Source organism: Myxine glutinosa, chromosome 9 (genome assembly GCF_964187855.1).
Source record: "Myxine glutinosa chromosome 9, kmMyxGlut1.1, whole genome shotgun sequence".
NCBI classification, from domain to species: Eukaryota; Metazoa; Chordata; class Myxini; order Myxiniformes; family Myxinidae; genus Myxine; species Myxine glutinosa.
The window spans coordinates 113,027,988-113,051,966 of NC_136269.1; the positions used below are offsets into that span (position 1 = coordinate 113,027,988).

General features: G+C 44.5%; 2 protein-coding genes across 3 annotated transcripts in view; both read left to right on the plus strand.

Annotated features, from left to right (window-relative positions):
- Window positions 1-23,979, plus strand: part of LOC144893659 (uncharacterized) — a 1,045,304-nt gene that overhangs the window by 250,004 nt on the left and 771,321 nt on the right. The window lies entirely within an intron of this gene.
- ACSL4 (acyl-CoA synthetase long chain family member 4) overlaps window positions 18,871-23,979 on the plus strand; it is a 31,945-nt gene continuing 26,836 nt past the window's right edge. Inside the window, exon 1 of one of the 2 annotated variants that reach the window (XM_068128486.2) lies at window positions 18,871-19,071. The gene's annotated coding sequence lies outside the window, so the exon portion shown is untranslated. The remainder of the gene's footprint in view (window positions 19,072-23,979) is intronic. The other variant, XM_068128488.2, reaches the window with a different exon arrangement.

Sequence of the window (23,979 nt, forward strand, 5' to 3'; positions counted from 1 at the left end):
TCGTAATTTTGAGCGCGTTAAGCGCGCTTCGGGTCCGATCCCACTCCTGACACCAATTGTTACGGTCCGCGGATTAGATGTTATTTACCGAGCGGAGGCACCGCGGCCGAACAGTTTTCCCGATTCACCCGATTCACCCAGACGTTGGCCGTATCGCGCCACAGCTATTCAATATGGAAACCTCTAAAGCGACCGAATGTAAAGAGGAAGAAGAAGAAGACGTACGGAGGAATAACAGGTTTTATTAATTATTTTCACAAGCCAAAGCAAAGAGAGCAGTTGGTTATATACAGAAAATGGAAGGAGCAGGCACACAGTGAAATCTTTAGCTTACCTATACAAGCTTAATTAATAAACCCCAGGACAACGTTGAAGACAGACGGACGATCACACTTACACGGGGAAATGCAGGCAGGAATGAATGGCTTGGAGATGGGTGGCTTTTAGAGGCAAGGAAGGTTCAGCGGGTCCTGGGCATGGTCGGGCCAGAAGGCACCGCCGTCAAGAAGCCGAGCTTTGGTCCCAAACTGCGCGGGCGAAGTTCCTTTCTCTGTACTGCTGCCTCGTGCGCTCCTTGCGTTGCTCCGGTCCGCTTTTCCTGCAGCGCGGCACGTTTCACGACGGCTCGGTCACACCTGATCGTCTCCAGCGCATCTCCTGGACCCATCTCCGTAAAAGCTCATCTCGTATCTCGCAGCCCTTGGGGAACGTCCCGCGGCGGGTTATATAGGCCCCGCCCTTCACCCTTTTCGAACCTTCCCCAAACGTTCTCTCTCCGCCCTCTCAAGCCAAACCCCTCGTTCTGGGTTGGATGAGCAGGGCTGACTTACTCCTCCCCTCTATGACGAGGTGGAGACCCGCCTTTCTTCTTCGGTGTTACCTCGTGCGTAATGGAGTCAAATGCAGCACAGTGGACGGCAGATGGAAATGCAGCAAAGTGCCTAAAGAGGCAATTGCAGCAAAGTGGCGAACCTGGCACTTGGAAGCTGCCATGGGGCGTCAGAGGGCCTACTCTTATTTAATTCGGTGCAATGAAGAGTCAAACTAGTGGGAAACACATCCTTAGCCTACACAGAGAATAAGGGACGAACTATTTAAAAGGATATATCGTGTCCTGTGTGTAGGTTTATGGAATTAACTAAGAGGACAAGCTGCGACCATTCTTTACCTTACGAGGGTCAGTTACACACAACAAAACCATACTTTTCACATTCGTTACACTTTCTCAAAATTGTTACACTTCTCAAATCCGTTACACTTCTCAAATTCGTTACAATATATATATATATATATATATATATATATATATATATATATATATATATATATATATATATATATATGTATGTATATATATATGTATATATATATGTATATATATATATATATATATATATATATATATATATATATATATATATATATATATATATATATATATATATATATATATATATATATACTGAAACGCAAAAGAAACTTACCACCTTTGAAACCTTTAAATATCAACAATAACACTGCGTGTAGTAAATGTGTGAACTTATTTGTGGACAATAGTGTCCTCACTGTCAGACAAAACGGTCACGGATGGTCACTTGAACCTTCAATGGTCACTTCATAGCACAGCTGTTGAACAGCCGTTTTGACTGACAGTGATTAGCCAAGGAGTACGGTATGATTTTAATGAGCTGCACGTGATGTCTTGATATTGGCTTTAAAAAGGCCAGTGCAAAATGGGCATTTCAATCAACATGCCACGATTGTCAAGGGATCAACGGCAGCGTGCCCTGGACTGAGCTACCATGAGGTGGCACGTCGCCTTGGCTGTTCACACCAGACGATATCGGCCCTGGTGGACAGAGACACCCTCCACAACTCTGCAGATGACAGACCTCGATCAGGGAGGCCAAGAGTCACCACTGCAAGCGCAAGGCAGGACAGGCAGATGGTCCGAAGTCACCTGCGGGATCGATTCCGTCCAGCATCCCACACTGCGGCAGAAACTCCGGGGCGTGCAAACCCACGGATCTCCAATGATACTGCACGAAGACGACTGCATGACTATGGTCTGACTGCCAGAAGACCATACAGAGGCCCCGTGATGACGGCTGCCCATCGCCGCAACCGACAGAGATGGTGCCAGCAGCATCAGCAGTGGACCTTGGCGCAGTGGAACGAGGTCGCTTTCAGCGATGAGTCAAGGTTCTGTGTGGACAGTCCTGATGGGCGTGAGCGTGTCTGGAGAATAACTGGCGAGCGATATGCCGATTGTTGCGTGCGTCAAGCCAACAGGTGGGGTGGCCCAAGTGTGATGGTGTGGGCTGCCATATCAGGCCGGTACAGGACGCCACTGGTGGTTGTGGATGGGAATCTTAACGCCCAGCGGTATGTGGATAACATCCTGCGACCTCATCTGCTGCCATTCCTGCTAGACCACCCAGAACTGAGAACCTTTCAGCATGACAACGCTCGTCCCCATGCTGCGCGCTTTACCACTGCATTTCTCCAAGGCGAGAACATCAACACCATGCAGTGGCCTGCGCTCTCCCCTGACCTGAATCCCATAGAGCACCTGTGGGATGAGCTTGGGAGATGCGTAGTTGGCAGGGCCAGGACACGGGCAGAGCTGCTTCAGACATTGAGGACTGAGTGGGACAGAATCCAGCAGCAATCCATCCAAAGACTGGTAGGCAGTATAAGCCGACGATGCACTGCCTGTATCCAAAACAATGGTGGCCACACACGCTATTGAAAGGGGACTGACATTGCACCCTGTGCTGTTCTGTACTGTAGAACAAACTGATGAGATGGTGTATCTTGGTCAAAAACTTGACATGTCATCAATAAAATGCCAATGTTTCAATTAGCAATTGTTGGTTTGTTTTATTTTGAAATGTTACAATTTTATTACATTTCAAACAAGTGGTAAGTTTCTTTTGTGTTTCAGTATATATATATATACCTTATGGCTAAGATCAGAAAAACTTCATTTAAAAAAACAATTGACCAAACTATTTTGCTTATGAATGGCTAATAACAAATGGCTGGGTGTATTCCAGAGGATGTACAACATTGAGAACCATTACTCATTTTCAAAGATTTGGTGTGATAGCCTTTCACACTTTCACTCACCTAGAATGCAAAGTATCTGTTTTTGCACCATTCTTGTGAATGGGATGATTGGCAGGAAAGCCTAGAAGTATGCACACTCACCTCTGAGCTGTCTTGTCTGGGTTAGAATCTCTGCCCAGCTATAAGCTGTCATCTTGGTGTTTCATTTGTCAAACCTTGACTCATCATCTTTTAAATGGGAGTGCTGTGGGCAGACTTCCAGGTGGATGAGAATTGCAACTGGAGGAGGACATACTCTCAAAGTCTGAGAGAAAGGAAAAACAATAGCACCAGAGCAGGATTTATGAACTTGGGCAGTGATGCGACTAATGAGTCAAGGCTCGACAGAACCTAGTCTACTTTGCCAGGTATGATAGACAGATTTGAGACAGCAGTGTGTAAGGTGGGGACAAAGCACAACACTTATTATAACCTCATGGTTAAACTGCCAAAATCAAGACTTTCTATTCACCTTCACTGTTTCATTCCTCTTTTCTCCCGCGTCTGCAACAAACTCCCTCACTCTCTTCAATCGCACTCCTCCCTCCAGGTCTTTAAAACAGCTGTTCACCACCATCTCTAATCTTCCCCCACTTCCCCCATCCAAAAACGTGATCTTTTCTACCCCCGTTAATTCACCCCAGATCCACTTTTTTGAAATACCGACTTCTTTCCTGGAAGTCTTAGCAGTGTCCATGTGTTTTATACCTCTCCCACCCCCCCCCCCCCCTTCCCATACCTCCTCCCCAAAGCCCTCTCCCTCCCACAGATCTCCCGATGTCCCTGTTCTCTACTGTTGTGCTTGTGTGCTTCCCTCTCTCTCCCCATCTTGTCTCCCGCTCCCTTTATTACATGTTTTTTTTGTGTCAGTTTGTCTTTTTGTGATCAATGTTAGCTCTTACACGAGCCTCGATCTTGTATACAAAAAAAACTCCAAAAAATAAATTGATTGGTTACCTGAGGTTTGGAGCTTAAAATGTTTTAGTTGAGACATTCTGCCATGTCTCTGGAAGTCTGAGGTTGGGGCATTTGAGGTGGGGAAGGGGATGGAAGTTTTTCATGCACCAGAGACAGGCTTGAAGAAGTGCTACTCGGACTTTAAGAAAAGACTGATTAGAGGGTTTGGTCTTGAGATTAGCAAGTTGTTTTCTGGATTGCCTATTATGGATGTTGTAAGCCTTACCTTCTGACCTAAAACTGATATCCGGAAAACGTTTGCCTTTGTGGTGGGAAAAGCACATAGTTTCACTGTCGTTTTCTTCATGTCTTTTTAATTTATTGTCCACATGAAACATGGGAATTTTTCTTTCACTGACCATTCAATTCAAAAAGGGTGCATCACGTCCTTTTCGCATTAGCGTTAAACATGTGAATTTAATTCCGCACAAATGATAGTCCACAACGACAGCACGAGGTAAGTGGAGCACGAAGGTGAATGCCTCAACGATTAAAATAAAAACAAACATGAAGCGGGTGCGATGGGTCCTGCATTATCGCGTGAACCTTCAACATGGCACTCTTCTCATACAATGTACAAATTGAGGGTAGGTTTATCCGTATTACTCGCTGGGCAGTCTTTTTTTTGTGTTCAAGATCGAGGCTCGTGTAAGAGCTAACATTAATCACATAAAGACAAACCGACACATAAAACACATGATAAAGGGAGCAGGAGACAAGATGGGGAGAGAGGGAAGCACACAAGTACAACAGCAGAGAACAGGGACATCGGGAGATATGTGGGAGGGTGAGGGCTTGAGGGGCGGGTATGGGAAGGGGGGGGGGTGTCATGGGAAGGGGAGGGTGGGTGTCCGAGAGGTAAAAAAACAAATGGACACTGCTAGGACTTCCAGGAAAGAAGTTGGTATTTAAAAAAAATGGATCTGGGGTGAATTATGGATCTGTTTTAAAGACCTGGAGGGAGGAGTTGTTCCAGAGGCGGGAGTAAAGAGGAATGAAGGAGTGAAGGTGAGCAGAGAGTCTTGATTTTGGCAATTTAACCATAAGAGGGTTGCTGGCAGATCTTGTGCGACCTGTAGGAATATTTGGGGGACAAAGCACAGAAAGAGCAGGGGGAGCAAGGCCGGAGAAGAGTCGGTCGAAGACAAAGACCACCAACCTGCCCAAACCTGTCTTCCTGGATCTTTCCAATTTCTTAACATTCTCCTTTGACAAATCAGTAAATGTTGATACCAAACTGAAAGTAAGAATACTTTGAATGAAAAACTGATAGAAAATATCGAAATTTCTATTATTGACATGAAATTCTTTCAATCTATATTATTGTCGCGCGAATCCCTCGGTTAATACCGTAGGATTACGAGCCACCTGCTCGGGCTGCACCCCAATGGACAAGGGACGCCACACTCCACCAGACCCCCCCGTGGGGCCCAGGTCGTACCATGACACCCATGGCTGGACCCCACGTCCAAATCTCGCCAGCACAGCCCCCCAGCTGGCTGGCATACCCAAATTTTGAAAGGGGCAAATTTTACCCGAGGCCATCCCCAATGACCTCTCCTGGTCCACATTCCACAGCCCGGGGACCAACTCCCTCCATGGCTGCTCCACATCAAATTCCCATTTCCATTTAATTCTAAATTTCCTTTTAACAATTTTAGCCTCGTGCATCCAATAACCGCAGCTACAGGTAGCAACCCCCTCAGGTTGTTCTGCCCCTCCCTGCAGCTGCTCCAAATTCCCTATGGGGACTAAATTGTCTGAGGCTCGATCTCCCGACTCATCTCCGTCCGAATCCAGCACGGAGCCAACACACTCCCCCAACTGGTTATCCAATTTCGGAGCCTCCGTTACCAAATTGTAGTGCATGGTGAGGGTCCCCTCTGTCACTTCAACCGCCTCCTCGGACCGACTTACATCCTCCCCCAAACTCCTTTGGGACTGGTCAACCTTTACCTTGCTGGTATTGTCCCAGGTCTCCAATGGCTGTGTCACATCATGCTCATCCCCATCACCAATCAGTTCTGGCCCCGACAGGCCTTCCCCAATAAATACCCGGTCCGCCTCCATTACTCGGACCCCCCCCCCCCCCCCCCAATTGTTACACCCTCTTGCTCTGCACCACTGCACCTGGGCAGCAAGGACTCCAGCACCTGGGCAGCAAGGACTCCAATCCATCCCCCGTTCGGGGTGTTGTGACATCCATCCGGCCCCAATAACCCTCCAGGCCACCATGTATCAAACATTCCCCATTAAAATTTCTACCTTCCCCATTCACTTCAATTGCCATTCCCGGCTCCTGAGCCCCATGCACATCTGCATGGGCTGTACTCTCTTCCATTGTCCCAGTTGACTCCCCCCGATTTGCGTCCGATTCTGCCACCCCTGGCTTCTCCTGGGCCCCATTCGTTCGTCCTTCCTTCAATTTACTCGTACATTCATCAATTGTAATTCCCATTCGCTCACTACAAGCATCCATTCGTTCATAATGGGCATCCAAGTTATCACTCAATCCCCTTATCTCATTACTCATTCGCTCACTCTGAGCCTTTAATAAATTTACCATTGTCTGGAGATCTATCGGAGCCGCCTTGAGAGCGGGGGTAGCTCCATTACTATGCTCCACGCAAACTACCTCCGACCCACTTCCAAGGCTATCCCCATCTTCCACCCTTTCTTCCATATTGCGTACCTCTTCCATCCGTGAATAAGAGGTAGCTTCCCCGCGCTTCCTTTTACCTCAGAAACCGATTTCGATTTTAACTGACTTAGATTAGTTCACGTCCCGCGCACCGATTGACTATGCAAATTTATCGCCTCCGACTATAACAAATTTTGCATCCGAATGCCGGGCGCGATGTACATCCGACCGTGTCAATCGCAGCCGCGGACAAAAAATAAATTTGTCCATCGGGCCCGTATCCCTATTTCCTGACACCAATTGTCGCACGAATCCCTCTGTTAATACCGGAGGATCGCGGATGGCCCAAATGGGTTTTAATGGAGGCGACGATCAATGACGGATTCGACTATAAAAGTACGAGCGGAAGAAGGAAGAGGAAGAAGCGGCAAGCGCTTACCTGACGCCCCGACGGCAGCCCTCGATCCTGCAGGGAATGAACTCAAAATGGACACGGGATTTGAAATGAAAGAAAATAATACATGGATTTATCTAATAATATATATCGGGACTGGAAAATATGCGCCGGTTAAGAAATGTCCTAAATCGGGACGTCCACACACCAGACTTAACAACAGGACAAAGGAGGAATCAAAAAAATAAAACGTTCTTTGTGTATTTGTGTGAGATGTGGTGGTGGTGCATCTTATCTGTCTGCAGTGGTGTGTCCGTCGTCCAACGCGGCTCCGTCTGGCTCAGATGCTGGCGCAAAGAAGCCTACGTCCGCCTCGCCCACGCTCTGCTGGGCCCCAAGCCACCTGCTCAGTGGCCTTGTCTGCTCAGCGGCACGCCTCGCTCGCCCCTAGTCGGTCGCACACGAGGTCCCGTTCGCTCGCAGCACCGAGCCTCGCTCCCAGCACCAGCCTCGCTCCAAGCACCAAGAAGAACCAAAAGCACCACGAAGATTCAGGGAAGAGGCCAACGACCACCAGGGAAGAATGCAGGGAAGAAGAACCAGCGAAGCCGATCACCGAACACTCGAAGCACAAGCACAGAACGAAGAGCCTCCCGAACAAAGAACCAGCACAAACTCACAATGCCCGCGGAACACCCGTTTTGTCTCCCGTGGTCTGACGTCAATTCTTTCGTGTTACCAATCCGTTCTGCCCTTCTTTCTGATCTTTCCCGCCTTCCGCCTTCCGACATCACCGGCGCTCTTGTCTTCCTCCAACTAGCGACCTGTTTCTAAATGGTCGTTTGGCGCCGTCCGCCCCGATTGGCCGAATGTTCATGCCTTCTGCCTCAACCAATCACACGTTCCCTGGGCATGGCTATTGCTTGCCTTACACGATGTTTGACGCCCACGCCGGCGTTGTACGCGGCTGCTTCCTGCTTGCCTTTCCTATAAGTATTTTTGTAAGGGAGGGGATTTAATTAATGTGTGCACTAAGGGACCTATGTAAATGTCTATATGAGTGCATTGCCATAATGGACACTGGGTTGGCGACAGAGAGGACGACAAACGAGGGAATTTTACCCATAATCCCTGTACTAATTAGCATGCCCCACCCCTCGCGGTGGGGACACAGATACGCACTTACACGGACATCCGGGCTAAACATAGAACTTACTAGTACCGACTGCAAAGCCGCAATGAGCCGGCGAAGCCAAAACCTCTTGCCACTATTTTACCCATCACCATGGCATCAGTAGGTTAGGTAGTTGGTAGTAGGTAGGTAGGTAGTTGGTAGTAGGTAGGTAGGTAGTTGGTAGTAGGTAGGTGTAGTAGGTACCGTACCTGGTAAGACTTGGTAAAAGAGAACAGCAGACAGTCCTCCCCAATACCTGCATACCTCTTGCCACTATTTTACCCATCACCATGGCATCAGTAGGTTAGGTAGTTGGTAGTAGGTAGGTAGGTAGTTGGTAGTAGGTAGGTGTAGTAGGTACCGTACATGGTAAGATTGGTAAAAGAGAAGAGCAGACAGTCCTCCCCAATACCTGCATACCTCTTGCCACTATTTTACCCATCACCATGGCATCAGTAGGTTAGGTAGTTGGTAGTAGGTAGGTAGGTAGTTGGTAGTAGGTAGGTGTAGTAGGTACCGTACCTGGTAAGACTTGGTAAAAGAGAAGAGCAGACAGTCCTCCCCAATGGCAATACCTGCTTACAATACTATAAATGTCACAAGAAGCTTAAGGAAGTAACTATACGATGTGCTAGCTTAAGGCCTATTTTTAACTGGGCTTAACATACGTTTTCACAGTATGTGTGTAGTCTTCTAACTTCAGTCGCTGTCAGGTGCCAGGGCTGGTTCTCTGACTCTCCGGGCACGGCAGCTTCGTCCACCAGAAGACGTTAGCTTGCAGTGATTAATTCGGTGAATTCCATCTCAACTTCGGATATTTCCGGCCGTGAAAAACTATCCGTATTTCTAAACTAAATATGTAAACCGCTTATACCATATTTCTGGCCGTGAAAAACTATCCCGTACGGCCGCGAGATTTCTAAAAAATAATTCTTCGTCAATTTTAGAATATTTGACGCCGTTTTCACCGTCCGAAACGCGTAATAATATTTTTTCAAATGCTCGAATCTCATTGGTTCTGGTCTTTGATGACGATTTTCGTTGAAGATAACGAGGTTCGTCTTAACGTATTTTAATTACTAATGAGAGGTTTCATTAGATTATGAATCAAAGAACGACGGGTGAAACAAAGTCCGATTGAACTTTTTCGCAATTGTTTTATGCAAACTTCCGCATCCGGTCGATGGCTGTCTCCAGCACTCCATCCAGTGAGTGCTTTCATTTTAGAAATATTTTTGCAAATGCTCGACTCTCATTGGGTCCGGTGTTTGGTGATGCGTTTTGTTGAAGATAACCAGGCCCGTGCGGGCCGATGTTGGTCTTAAATTATTTTATTAATACATCGGAGGTGCATAAGATTGTGAATCAAATGACGACGGGTGAAAGAAACTCCTAATGAACGTTTTAAATTTGTTATGCATACCTCCGCCCCCGCAACATGGCTGCGCCCACTGCGCTTCGGATTCTCGAGCCAAGGCATCATCAGGTTTTCAACATAATACGTACTCGTTTATTGACAACGCCGGCTTCGCCGGCTACTAGTACCGACTGCAAAGCCGCAATGAGCCGGCGAAGCAAAAACCTCTTGCCACTATTTTACCCATCACCATGGCATCAGTAGGTTAGGTAGTTGGTAGTAGGTAGGTAGGTAGTTGGTAGTAGGTAGGTAGGTAGTAGGTACCGTACATGGTAAGACTTGGTAAAAGAGAAGAGCAGACAGTCCTCCCCAATACCTGCATACCTCTTGCCACTATTTTACCCATCACCATGGCATCAGTAGGTTGGTAGTTGGTAGTAGGTAGGTAGGTAGTTGGTAGGTGTAGTAGGTACCGTACCTGGTAAGACTTGGTAAAAGAGAAGAGCAGACAGTCCTCCCCAATGGCAATACCTGCATACAATACAATAAATGTCACAAGAAGCTTAAGGAAGTAACTATACGATGTGCTAGCTTAAGGCCTATTTTTAACTGGGCTTAACATACTGTTACGGGTCACGGACAAGATGTTACTTTGGGCCGAGCGGATGGTCAACCGCGACCGTTACAGGATCCCCGATTAGCCCGACTCCCCCAAACGTTGACCAAATCGCGCCACGGGTATTCAATTTGGAAACCTCTAAAGCGACCGAAAGAGAAGGAAGAGAGGAGGAAGACAGAGTACAGAGGAAGAACAGATTTATTATACACACACAAGCAAAAAGGAGCAATCAAGTTATTTACAAGCAATGGATGGAAGAAGCAGGTGACACAGGGAAATCATTTGCTTATACTATGCAGTTTACTTATAAACCCCAGGACAACATTCAAGACAGACGACGTTCACACTTACACGGGGGAAATTGCAGGCAGGTATGGCTTGAGGATGGATGGTTGTTTTGGGAGGCAATGGAGGGTCCAGCGTGGATTGCTGCCTGGCGCGCCCTTTTCGTGGCCTGCGTCCCCTTAGCTGCAGCGCAGCTGGTCGCACGATGGCTCGCAGGCTCGGTCACACCTGCTCGTTCAGGCGTCTTCCTTCTCCCCAGCAACAACGAGCGACAGCAAGCAAGAGGACGGGGTAAGAGCAAGAGGACGGGGTAAGAGCAAGAGGACGGGGTCAGAGCAAGAGGACGGGGTCAGAGCAAGAGGACGGGGTCAGAGCAAGAGGACGGGGTCAGAGCAAGAGGACGGGGTCAGAGCAAGAGGACGGGGTCAGAGCAAGAGGAAGAGGACGGGGTCAGAGCCAGAGAGTAAGAGCAAGAGGACGGGGTCAGAGCCAGAGAGTAAGAGCAAGAGGACGGGGTCAGAGCCAGAGAGTAAGAGGACGGAGGGCGTCCCGCGGCGGTTTATATTGGTTTCTCACCGAACCTTCGCGCACTCTCTCGGGCGTTCCCGCTCCGCCCTCTCTTAGCCAAACCCCTTGTTCTGGGTTGGATGAGCGGGGCCGACTTACTCCTCCCCCCTATGACGAGGGGGGCGACCCGTCTTCTCTAGCCACTCCCCTTGTTCGTAATGGCCGCAAATGCCGAAAACCGGTCAGCAGCTGCAGGTAATGCGCCGTCACGTTGCACAGCAGTTCAGTACTGCAATAAACGGTTGCTGTCAAAGCTCAAGTGGGGGAATCCCTGGCACTTGAGCTGCCATGGATCATCTGAGGGGCCTACGCTTATTTCGTTTGATGCAATGCAGAGTCAATCTAGTGGGAAACACATATTTAGCCTACATAGAATAAGGAAATAAGCTATTTAAAAAGATATATCGTGGCCTGTCTGTAGGTTCATGGAATTAACTAGGTGGACGTCTTTCGATCTTATTTACTCTACGAGGGCCAGTTAAAACACAGCAAACCAGTTCTCACATTCTTTACACTTTCCAAATTCGTTACAATACGTTTTCACAGTAAGTGTGTAGTCTTCTAACTTCAGTCGCTGTCAGGCGCCAGGGCTGGTTCTCTGACTCTCCGGGCACGGCAGCTTCCTCCACCAGAAGACGTTAGCTTGCAGTGATTAATTCGGTGAATTCCATCTCAACTTCGGATATTTCCGGCCGTGAAAAACTATCCGTATTTCTAAACTAAATATGTAAACCGCTTATACCATATTTCTGGCCGTGAAAAACTATCCCGTACGGCCGCGAGATTTCTAAAAATTAATTCTTCGTCAATTTTAGAATATTTGACGCTGTTTTCACCCTCCGAAACGCGTAATAATATTTTTTCAAATGCTCGAATCTCATTGGTTCTGGTGCTTGATGACGATTTTCGTTGAAGATAACGAGGTTGGTCTTAACGTATTTTAATTACTAATTAGAGGTTTCATGAGATTGTGAATCAAAGAACGACGGGTGAAACAAACTCCTATTGAACTTTTTCGCAATTGTTTTATGCAAACTTCCGCATCCGGTCGATGGCGGTCTCCATTGAGCGCTTTCATTTTAGAAATATTTTTGCAAATGCTCGACTCTCATTGGGTCCGGTGTTTGGTGACGCGTTTTGTTGAAGATAACCAGGCCCGTGCGGGCCGATGTTGGTCTTAAATTATTTTATTAATACATCGGAGGTGCATAAGATTGTGAATCAAATGACGACGGGTGAAAGAAACTCCTAATGAACGTTTTAAATTTGTTATGCATACTTCCGCATCCGCAAGGTGGCTGCGCCCACTGCGCTTCGGATTCTCGAGCCAAGGCATAATCAGGTTTTCAACATAATACGTACTCGTTTATTGACAACACCGGCTTCGCCGGCTATTACAGGTAGATTCCCTATCACGACAGTCGAGTGCCTACCTATGCAGATCTACCTGGCTCTAGATATTCCTCTATCTCCCCGACTTAACATTATAATGGAGCAAGTGTTTGTATGTATGCCCACTCTTCACCTTTTGGTTGGACAGCTGGCCTGATGCCACCCATAATTGTAACCTGAAAAAAAAAATACGTCCGCCATTTTGGTAAGCAACTTGGGAAGTGTTATATTCACAATCGCCATGTAATGCCAATAAGTTTTCCGTTCAGTGTAAAACAACCTAAGCGACTGTTAAAAGGATGATCAAATATCGGAAAAAATTCTCGTATCCGAATCCATATTCAGATCTTCACCAAAATCGAATCGATTTGTCCTTGTCACCCACCCAACCGGTCCACCAAGTTTCGTCCAAATCCGTCCATCACTTTTTGAGATATCGTGCTATGTATAGATTTGAGCCCTATCACTCAATGGTGAAGAATCACTTGAAAACTAAATAATTATCGTATCCAAATACATATTCAGATCTTCACCAAAATCGAATCGATTAGTCCTTGTCACACACGCAACCGGTCCACCAAGTTCCGTCCAGATCTATCCATAACTTTTTGAGATATCCTGCTATGTATCGGTTTTAGCTCTATCACTCAATGGTGAAGAATCACTTAAAAGATTCTACTAGCCGGATCCAGATCTGGATCTTCACCAAAATTGAAGCAATTCTTTCTTGTCACACACTCAACCTGTCCACCAAGTTTCGTCCGAATCGTCCACAACTTTTGGATATATCGTGCTATACATCGTTTTTGGCCCTATCTCCCAATGATGAAGAATGTCAAGCTGTCATGACATGTCAACCAAAAATCCGTGAATGTCAAGAAGAGCATGTTGTACGTTCAGAACAAGATCACCCATAGAGCGGATACTCTGCTAGTTACCTTTAAAAGTATAATCTTTGGTTTGCTTTACCGGCGAACACTTGGGAATTATTGCTCCATTTCAATTTGTTACCTATCACTGTGCCCAAATTCTTGTGCTTAGAAGCTTGTTTTATACTATGGCCTGAAATTAAATTGCACTAAATCAGACTATTTCCACCTTTACTTACACATTCGTAACCCACAACCCCCCCCCCCCCCCCCCCAAGTCCATACTTGGTGGAAGAGCACCTTTTTCAGCAATTTTAGCTATGCATCTTTCGGGATAGGTCTCCACAAACTTTACACACCTTGATCGGGCAATATTTGCCCATTCCTCTGTACAAAACTGTTCAATCTCAGTTACGTTGTGTGGGAAGTGTTGATGGACAGAAATCTTCAAGTGATGCCACAGATTTTCCATTGGATTTAGGTCAGTGCTCTGACAGGGCCACTTAAGGACATTTATCATTTTGTTCCTTAGCCACTCCAGTGTAACTTTGGCTGTGTACTTCGGGTCATTGTCATGATGAAAGGTGAACTTCCGTCCCAATTTCAGCTTTCTTGCAGAGGGCAGCGGGTTTTCGTCGAGGATTTTTCTGTATTTTGTTCCATCCATTTTCCCTTCTATCCTGAAAAGTGCCCCAGTCCCAGCTGATGAGAAACATCCCCATAACATGATGCTGCCACCACCATGCTTCACAGTAGGGATGGTGTTCTTTGAGTAATGTGCTGTGTTGGGTTTGCTCCAAACGTAACATTTTGCATTTAGGCCAAAGAGTTCCATCTTGGTTTTGTCAGACCACAAAACTTTTTGCCACATGGCTTCAGAATCTCCGGAGTAGTTTTTTGCATACCTCAAACAGGACTCAAGGTGGGCTTTCTTGAATAATGTCTTCCTTCTTGCCACCCTACCATACAGGCCAGACTTGTGGCATGCTTGGTCTCTTGGTGGCCTCTCTGATCAGTCTCCTCCTTGCTTGTTCATCCAGTTTGGAGGGAAGGCCTGATCTAGGCAGGGTCTTGGTGGTACCATATGCCTTCCACTTCTTAATGATTGTCTTGACTATGCCTCAAGGGATATTCAAGGCCTTTGAAATAATTTTATACCCATCCCTGATCGATGCTTTTCCACAACTTCATCCCAGAAGTCTTTTAAAAGCTTCTTGGTGTTAATGGTTGAGTCTTTGCTGTGAAATGCACTACCCAGCAGAGGAAACCTACAGGAACAGCTGATTTTATTCTGAAATAATCAGAATCACTACAATTTAACACTGGTGGGGGCCAATTAACTTAGTGGGTCATTTTGAAGGTGATTGGTTACACCTGAGCTAATTTACCATTGCTATTATAAGGGGGTGGTCACTTATCCAACCAAGATATTCTAGTTTTGTATTTTTAATTAATTTCCTGAAATTTGTAGAATTTGTTTTTTACTTGGAACTTGGAAGAAACAAAATCAAAATAAGTAAACCAACTTGCAGTACCAGTGTTCCCTTTCACTTGAGGAATATTTTTTTGTGGAATAATTTTGTTTTGATATCGAGCTGACCTAAGAAGAGGTGAGCTAGATATCAAAAGAAGGAAACTCCTCACGAGCCACAAAATGTTCTACACAACCAATGCTTTCCAAGAATATAGCTGCCAAGATGAGAAGGATGTGGCGGTCTGATGGAACTCAACCAAGTTCACAGAATGACAACTGTTGGATTTTTTTTTTTTTTTTTTTTTTTTTTTTGTATACTGAATCGAGGCTCGTGAAAGAGCTAACATTAACTTCACAAACAAATCGACCAGACAAACAAAATACACAAAAAGAGGGAGCGGAAGACAAGATGGGGAGAAAAGGGGAAGCACACACACACAACATCCGAGAGCAGGAAGATGTGTGGAAGGGAGAGGGCCCGGGGGGAGGAGGCGTGGGAAGGAGGAGGGGGTTAGAAGGGGGGGGGGGGGGGATTGACCGAAGACGTGAATAATTCGACAGACTACAGAATACAATTTGCACACAAACATGAAGACAGCAAGCCAGAAAAGGTTAGAAGAAAAAAAAAATCATTAATAATTATAATAAATAAATAATACTTGTAAAACAACTAATTTCTTAATCAATGGGCTGATAGCATACCTAAACCACCAACATTTCATCCGAATCTATAACTTTTTGAAAATGAATGAATTAGTAAATTAATCGAATAATTTATTGATCAATCAATAAATTGATAAATCGAAAATACCCTTCACACCCAAATCATTTGGTCATTGTCATGTCAAAATATCAGCTTCCTAACTCAAAAGGTGCCTGAGATATTGCCCAGACGAGAAAGAAAATAAATAAGTACTCAATAAATCGATAATAATTAAGTAATTAATCAATTAATCGATTAATAAAAAAATTAAAAAACGTTTTCGCCAAAGAACGTGCTCACTATTGTGCCCAAATTTAAGCTTCCTTGTTCAAAGGATGGCTGAGATATTGCCCGAACAAACAAACAAGAAAACAAACAAACAAACAAACAAACGGAGTTAAAACCGAAAACCTTTTGGTGCATGTCATCGCCAGGCCCCCTTTGGTGCCCGGTGATGACGCCACGCAGCACCTGGAGATGGAATAGGATAGGAGCGGTGTACAAAAACTATGAAATGCAATATCAACAGATATGCACTGATAACTGGGAGAACGATAAAAGAGCAGGGAAATACAAAAAGGAATTGGACAGATTTAGTTTAGACAAAGAAGGCTCATTGGAATGACGGAGAAGAGGTCATCTCTAATGGGATGGAGAATGACTCATAATAATTGTCCAATACTGAGGACATGGTACCAATGGCTTTAGGAAAATGGCGGGACTTAGTCAATCGGACAGGTGTAGGTTCTACACGGTAGAAACAGAAAGCATGAGTCAACTCCTCTCCAGATGTAAAAACAACAACTGAAATCAGAACATGTAGAGTAACCCACTTGCACAGCTAGAAAAAAAAAAATCAACATCCCAGTTTCAAAAAAACTCATGGAAACATGAACGAAAAGTAATCACTGAAAACAAGGACATAACGCTCATGTATGACCTGCTGATATCATCGATTGTGAACACAAGGAGACAAAGCATTGCGACCGGGATATAGTACTTGGGGTTATCTGTTAGCTATAAGGGGGTTATGATGGGTGATCTGTTACCTGTGAGTAGGTTATGATGGGTTATCTGTTATCTATGAGGGGGTTATGACAGGTTATCTGTAAAGCTGGGTTATCTGTTATCTGTGAGCAGTTATGAGAGGTTATTGGTAAATCGGGGTTATTTTTTACCCGTGAGGGGGTTATGATGGGTTATCTGTAAATCTGGGTTATCTGTTATCTGTCAGGTGGTTATGAGGGGTTATCTGTAAATCTGGGTTATCTGTGTGGTACCTGTGAAGCTGGATTATCTGTGTGTTATCTGTAAAGCTGGGTTATCTGTGTGTTTTCTGTAAAGCTGGGTTATCTGTGTGTTATCTGTAAAGCTAGGCTATCTGTGTGTTATCTGTGAAGCAAGGTTATCTATTACCTGTGAGGTGGTTGTGAGGGGGTTATCTGTAAATCTGGTTATCTGTTATCTGTGAGAGGTTGAAAGGAGTTATCTGTAAAAGTGGGTTATTTGTTATCTGTGAGGGGTTATGAGGGGTTATCTGTAAATCTGTTAATCTGTGAGGTGTTATCTGTAAATCTGGTCATCTGTGAGGGGTTATAAGGGGTTATCTGTAAAGCTAGGTTATGTGCTATCTGTGAGAGGTTGTGAGGCGTTATGAGGGGTTACCTGTAAATCAGGGTTATTTGTTACCTGTGAGCAGATTATGAGGGGTCATCTGCAAAACTAGGTTATCTGTGTGGTGTCTCTGAAGCTGGGTTACCTGTATGTTATCTGTGAAGCAAGGTTATCTGTGTGTTAGCTATAAGGCTCGGTTATATGTGTGTTATCTGTGAAGCTGGGTTATCTGTGTGTTATCTGTAAAGCTGTGTTATCTGTGTGTTATCTGTGAAGCTAGGTTATCTATTACCTGTGAGGTGGTTGTGAGGAGGTTATCTGTAAATCTGGTTATCTGTTATCTGTGAGAGGTTATGAGGCGTTATTTGTAAATCTGGTAATCTGTGAGGGGTTATAAGGGGTTATCTGTAAAGCTGGGTTATCTGTAAGTCTGGTCATCTGTGAGGGGTTATAAGGGGTTATCTGTAAAGCTGAGTTATCTGTGTGTTATCTGTAAATCTGGTTATCTGTTATCTGTGAGAGGTTGAAAGGAGTTATCTGTAAAAGTGGGTTATTTGTTATCTGTGAGAGGTTATGAGGCGTTATCTGTAAATCTGGTAATCTGTGAGGGGTTATAAGGGGTTATCTGTAAAGCTGGGTTATCTGTAAATCTGGTCATCTGTGAGGGGTTATAAGGGGTTATCTGTAAAGCTGGATTATCTGTAAATCTGGGTTATCTGTTATCTGTGAGGGTATTATGAGGAGTTATCTGTAAATCTGGGTTATGTGTTATCTGTGAGGGGTTATCTGTAAATCTGGTCACCTGTGAGGGGTTATAAGGGGTTATCTGTAAAGCTGGGTTATCTGTAAATCTGGGTTATCTGTTATCTGTGAGGGTGTTATGAGGAGTTATCTGCAAGTCTGGGTTATGTGTTATCTGTGAGGGGTTATCTGTAAATCTGGTCACCTGTGAGGGGTTATAAGGGGTTATCTGTAAAGCTGGGTTATCTGTAAATCTGGGTTATCTGTTATCTGTGAGGGGTTATGTGTTATCTGTGAGGGGTTATGTGTTATCTGTGAGGGGTTATCTGTAAATCTGGTTATCTGTGAGGGGTTATCTGTAAATCTTGTTATCTGTGAGGGGTTATCTGTAAATCTGGTCACCTGTGAGGGGTTATAAGGGGTTATCTGTAAAGCTGGGTTATCTGTAAATCTGGGTTATCTGTTATCTGTGAGGGGTTATCTGTTATCTGTGAGGGGTTATCTGTAAATCTGGTTATCTGTGAGGGGTTATCTGTAAATCTGGGTTATCTGTTATCTGTGAGGGGTTATCTGTTATCTGTGAGGGGTTATCTGTAAATCTTGTTATCTGTGAGGTGGTTATGTGGGGTTATCTGTAAATCTGGTTATCTTTACGTGTTGAGGGGATAAACTTATATGTGTATGCTTTCTGAAAACTGAGATCAATGAGAAAGTAAAACTGCCTGTGTGTGTGTGTTTGTGTGTGTTTATGTTTGTACGTTTTGCAGTTTATTGTGACCACCAATAATTACTTAATTATACTTAACGCATTTTTACTGAGAATTTTCAATGGTGTTTATTCCTGATCAAGAAAAATATATATATATCTCCTATTGAGTTTCACCTGAACGCAAAATGTTATATGATTTATGATTTCGCCCAAAGTAAAATTCCCAACGTCGTCACGTCGGTCGGGTGATCGCCCAACGCTTTGACGTCATCGTGGAGGTTACTCTCGGTCACCGGAAGTTGGCTTTACGGTGGCTATGAGGAAACATTCGCAACGTTCCGGACGCGAGATTTCCATGATGCGCAAGGTTGAATGAATGAAAAGTCGCGTGTTGCCCGTTTCTCCATCTCACTCCCGATTTCTCTTGCCCATTGACAGCACTTTGACCACAGTCCTAAACGAAGGTGAGCTGTGCTGTGCTTCCGATTTTTAATAAAAGTGATGACGAATGGACGATCACGATGTATCGTCTCTGTCTGTGTCCCACAATGTTGTACAGTGCTGTACTGCCGGTTTGTCTATTTCCGGTCTTTAGATGTCTGCTGATAAACGTGCAGGCTCCGTTGTCTTTCCATGTGTTCCTCGTACATTATTTATTAAGTAATCTTCATTTTTACCTCTCCTCGTACTCATTTTGTCTTCATTACCCATTGTTAATCGTTTGTATTCTTTTTCATTCTGTCATGAGAAATTCCAGAAGTGTGTGTCTGTGTATCTGTCTGGCTGTGTGTGTGTGTGTCTGTCTGTCTATCTGTGTGTGTGTCTGTATATCTGTGTGTGTGTCTGTATATCTGTGTGTGTGTCTGTATATCTGTGTGTGTGTCTGTATATCTGTGTGTGTGTCTGTATATCTGTGTGTGTCTGTATATCTGTGTGTGTCTGTATATCTGTGTGTGTCTGTATATCTGTGTGTGTCTGTATATCTGTGTGTGTCTGTATATCTGTGTGTGTGTGTGTGTGTGTATATATATCTGTGTGTGTCTGTATATCTGTGTGTGTGTGTATATGTGTGTGTGTCTGTATATCTGTGTGTGTGTCTGTATATCTGTGTGTGTGTCTGTATATCTGTGTGTGTGTCTGTATATCTGTGTGTGTGTCTGTATATCTGTGTGTGTGTCTGTATATCTGTGTGTGTGTCTGTATATCTGTGTGTGTGTGTCTGTATATCTGTGTGTGTGTCTGTATATCTGTGTGTGTGTGTCTGTATATCTGTGTGTGTGTCTGTGTGTGTGTGTGTGTGTGTGTGTGTGTGTGTGTGTGTGTGGCTGTGTGTGTGTATATATGTGTGTGTCTGTATATCTGTGTGTGTGCCTGTATATCTGTGTGTGTGTCTGTATATCTGTGTGTGTCTGTATATCTGTGTGTGTGTCTGTATATCTGTGTGTGTGTCTGTATATCTGTGTGTGTGTCTGTATATCTGTATATCTGTGTGTGTGTCTGTATATCTGTGTGTGTGTCTGTTTATCTGTGTGTGTGTGTATATCTGTGTGTGTGTGTGTGTGTGTGTGTGTATATCTGTGTGTGTGTGTGTGTGTATATCTGTGTGTGTGTCTGTATATCTGTGTGTGTGTCTGTATATCTGTGTGTGTGTCTGTATATCTGTGTGTGTGTCTGTATATCTGTGTGTGTGTCTGTATATCTGTGTGTGTGTCTGTATATCTGTGTGTGTGTCTGTATATCTGTGTGTGTGTCTGTATATCTGTGTGTGTGTCTGTATATCTGTGTGTGTCTGTATATCTGTGTGTGTCTGTATATCTGTGTGTGTCTGTATAGCTGTGTGTGTGCGTGTGTCTGTGTGTGTGTGTGTGTGTGCATGTGTCTGTGTGTGTGTGCATGTGTCTGTATATCTGTGTGTGTGTCTGTATAATCTGTATGTGTGTCTGTATATCTGTGTGTGTCTGTATATCTGTGTGTCTGTATATCTGTGTGTGTGCGTGTGTCTGTATATCTGTGTGTGTGTCTGTATATCTGTGTGTGTGTCTGTATAATCTGTATGTGTGTCGGTATATCTGTGGGTGTGTCTGTATATCTGTGTGTGTCTGTATATCTGTGTGTGCCTGTACATCTGTGTGTGCCTGTACATCTGTGTGTGCCTGTACATCTGTGTGTGCCTGTACATCTGTGTGTGCCTGTACATCTGTGTGTGTGTGTGTGTGTGTGTGTGTGTGTGTGTGTGTGTGTGTGTGTGTGTGTGTGTGTGTGTGTGTGTGTGTGTGTGTGTGTGTGTGTGTGTGTGTGTGTGTGTGTGTGTGTGATTTTAGTTAACTGTATGACTGTGAACGCTTGAACATTAACTGTAAAATACTGATCCTCTTTCCACTTCCTTGGTGACATTGTGTAAAAATGTGAGGGACAAGTTGGGTTCTCAATTTTTCCATGTTACTTTTGAAATGATGTAATCCACCCCAGAATGCTCAGCACACATCTGCATAACCCCTATAAATAGCGATCTTCTGGGCATGTGACCATCTAACGTGGTGCGTGTGGTAGGGATTCTTACCTAAAATGGCTTACAAAGCTGCTAAGAGAAGCTGAAAATACTTGGAAAAGTTCCGGTGAGAAAGGTGGGTTTTTCTCCTCGACACAACAAAAGAGTTGGGGGGTGGGGGGGGGGGGGGAGAGGGGTGAGGAGGGATTGACACTGCATTTGGTTCAAATGCCTCTGAATATCAATGGGCAGGTCATATCTGTGGATAATTAATGCACAAGGTAAGTTCAACATTATAATATTCGCTGTTAATGATGTTTGGGGAGTCGGAGAGTGGGGGACGTGAGGGTTTGTTATAAATACAGTAGTTTATATGGTTTCTTTGATTTATTATTATTCCATATTGAGTTTGTGGCTGCTTGTTGCATCATTGACTGGAGGGTGGCGATGCCGCTGATGCAGCACCCCCTGTTTCAGTAAGCTGGTACTCATTTGGCTGACCTCGGAAGGATGACAGGCTGAGACAACCCACCTGGTGCTATTTGACGGCACAACAGGGGCTGAATTCAAGACCCTTCAATCTTAAACCAGCCACCTCAACCGTTAAGCCAACACCAGGCTTGTTTGTTTGGTTCCGGGGCCACAAGATAAATTAAATGAGGTTATTTCTGCATCTTTTGCTAAAAGGAGAAGTGTTTATTCGTGTCCGTGTCTGTGTGTGCGTGTCTGCCACCACTGCCTTCATTTAACAGGAAATGGTAGGAACCCGACACCTCTCATCCACGGATATTTCTCGTATTCCTATATTTCTGCGAGTCTGATTTGCAACCAGGAACACAACAATTATCATTAACCATCCTGAAAGTTCAACTTTTGTTTAAATGCTGAAAATTATATTGAAAGACTATTTCACTTACGGATTTTGTGCCACCATCGGCAAGTTAACAGAGCCCCGGCCTGCAGAATTGAGTCGCTGAAAGCGCACTCACAATGCATGTGTGAAAGGCCTCATAAGCGTTCATACATCATATCAAAAGTGCCATGGTGAACTAAGGTGAACGCAGAAATACCAGCAAGTCACTATAATGTTATATTTTCCATTTTTTGAGGTAGTGTTCCTAAATCCCAGGTAGATATCGTCTTTCATTAGCGTTTTTCGCATTGAAATTTCATCGCCGCTTGTGCATGTGAACGTTACGATAGCGATCAGCAGGCAAAACCACACGTTCCTGTTGCCACAAGTTCTGGGAGGCAATCGTATTGTAGTCTGAGTGACGTCAGGATTGTACCTGGAGCCTTAAACTAGTGAACTAAACAGTGAGTCAATGTAATGTTTTTTTTTATTATTGACGATGCTGTATGAGCAACACCGACATACATTCAACATGAATTTCCCAAAAAAATACAAATTATGGATCTTTGTTTGGTGTGAAAATTGTTTCACAACTGGAATGGATTTTTTTCCAGTTGGTTAAGCAGATTGTGTATAAACGGATGCAATTACCTTTGGGTATCTCTAGTTCATCGTTGTTACCGGTCTGTACCATCTTAATCCAACATTTTACTCTCATTCTTTCAGCCAAATCTAAAATCGACTCGGAAGCATCCTCTCGATCTCTGTGCTGCTGCTTCAGCATCCGTTGCCAGGCAACTGTCAGATTGCTAGCTCGGCACATCCTTCCAAGAATCTCACCCACCCCATTGGTCCCAGCATTGGTGTGATGTTGACACCTCGTAATGTGATTGGTTGCTGTATTGTGGGTGGCAATGTCGTCAAATTTTGTCAAAATAGCATTGAATTCTGTTGAAATATTGACTTAGGGTATTAGATGCTGCGCTCTCGCATTGTGGGGCTGAGGTGGGGAACGTGTGCTTGGATATTATTTTATTGGGGTGTTTGACATTTGTCCTTTTGTTCGTCTCAAAATAGCCTCGTCTGCGTCTGCTTTGGGGGAGGCAGCTGTAGGATATGCATAACAATGGGACCAATCTTTTTCAATTTCTGACTGTAACCCTGTGTTCTTTGCGCTCTATCCTATTGCTTATCGAGAAAACTTGAGGGGAGGATGGTTGAGTTGTTAACACGTTATTTGGACTGTATATCTCAGACTGGAAACAACGAGCCACGAGGGTCTAAGTTTCAGATCCCTCGGTGGTCTTTTAGAGATTGTAACACAAAAAGTACCCTCTCGTTGTCCAATGTAAGGGCTTCCGCACTGTGGGAATTCTTCACAAACCCCTTTTTGCTCTTGCTGATGTCCATTTATGGTACAGTTTGGTATACATATTATGCTGTGAAATTGAACTCCACACCTTTTCACAAAACTCGTGCCATGTAGTCCAAAGGTCTCATCCGTGTGATTACTTTTGCATCCAAGATTGCTTGTTTACTCCCTTCCTTGTTTCTCAGCCTTTCGAATCACCAGACTAATTGCACCGTGACTGAAAGAGCATCTTTAAACGACTTGGAAATCTGAGAGACATGTAGTTTTGGGCTTTTTCTTGCATTATGAGCTGAACTGGAATAACATTTGTTAGCACATGATGGTTCTTGATTGTTATTGTTTGTCCGTTTTACGTCATGTGCGAATCAACACGTTGAATATGACCAATGGCTGCCTTTCACCCACTGCCCTCATGCTCCCTTCCCCCACAACTAATCCTCCCCTTCCCTCAATAGAAATACTTTCCACCGTTATCCTTCATCAATCCCCGTCAACGTAACAAGTAGGTTAGAGTTGAAATCACATGTCCTTTGTTATGACATCATGACATCATCATGTCCTTGTAGTGTAATGTTTCCTTTCACAAGTTTTGTGTCATGTGGGAAAGGTTTTCAAACAGTAAACCAAGTACTTGTATGTGTTCCATCGGTTTATGCTTT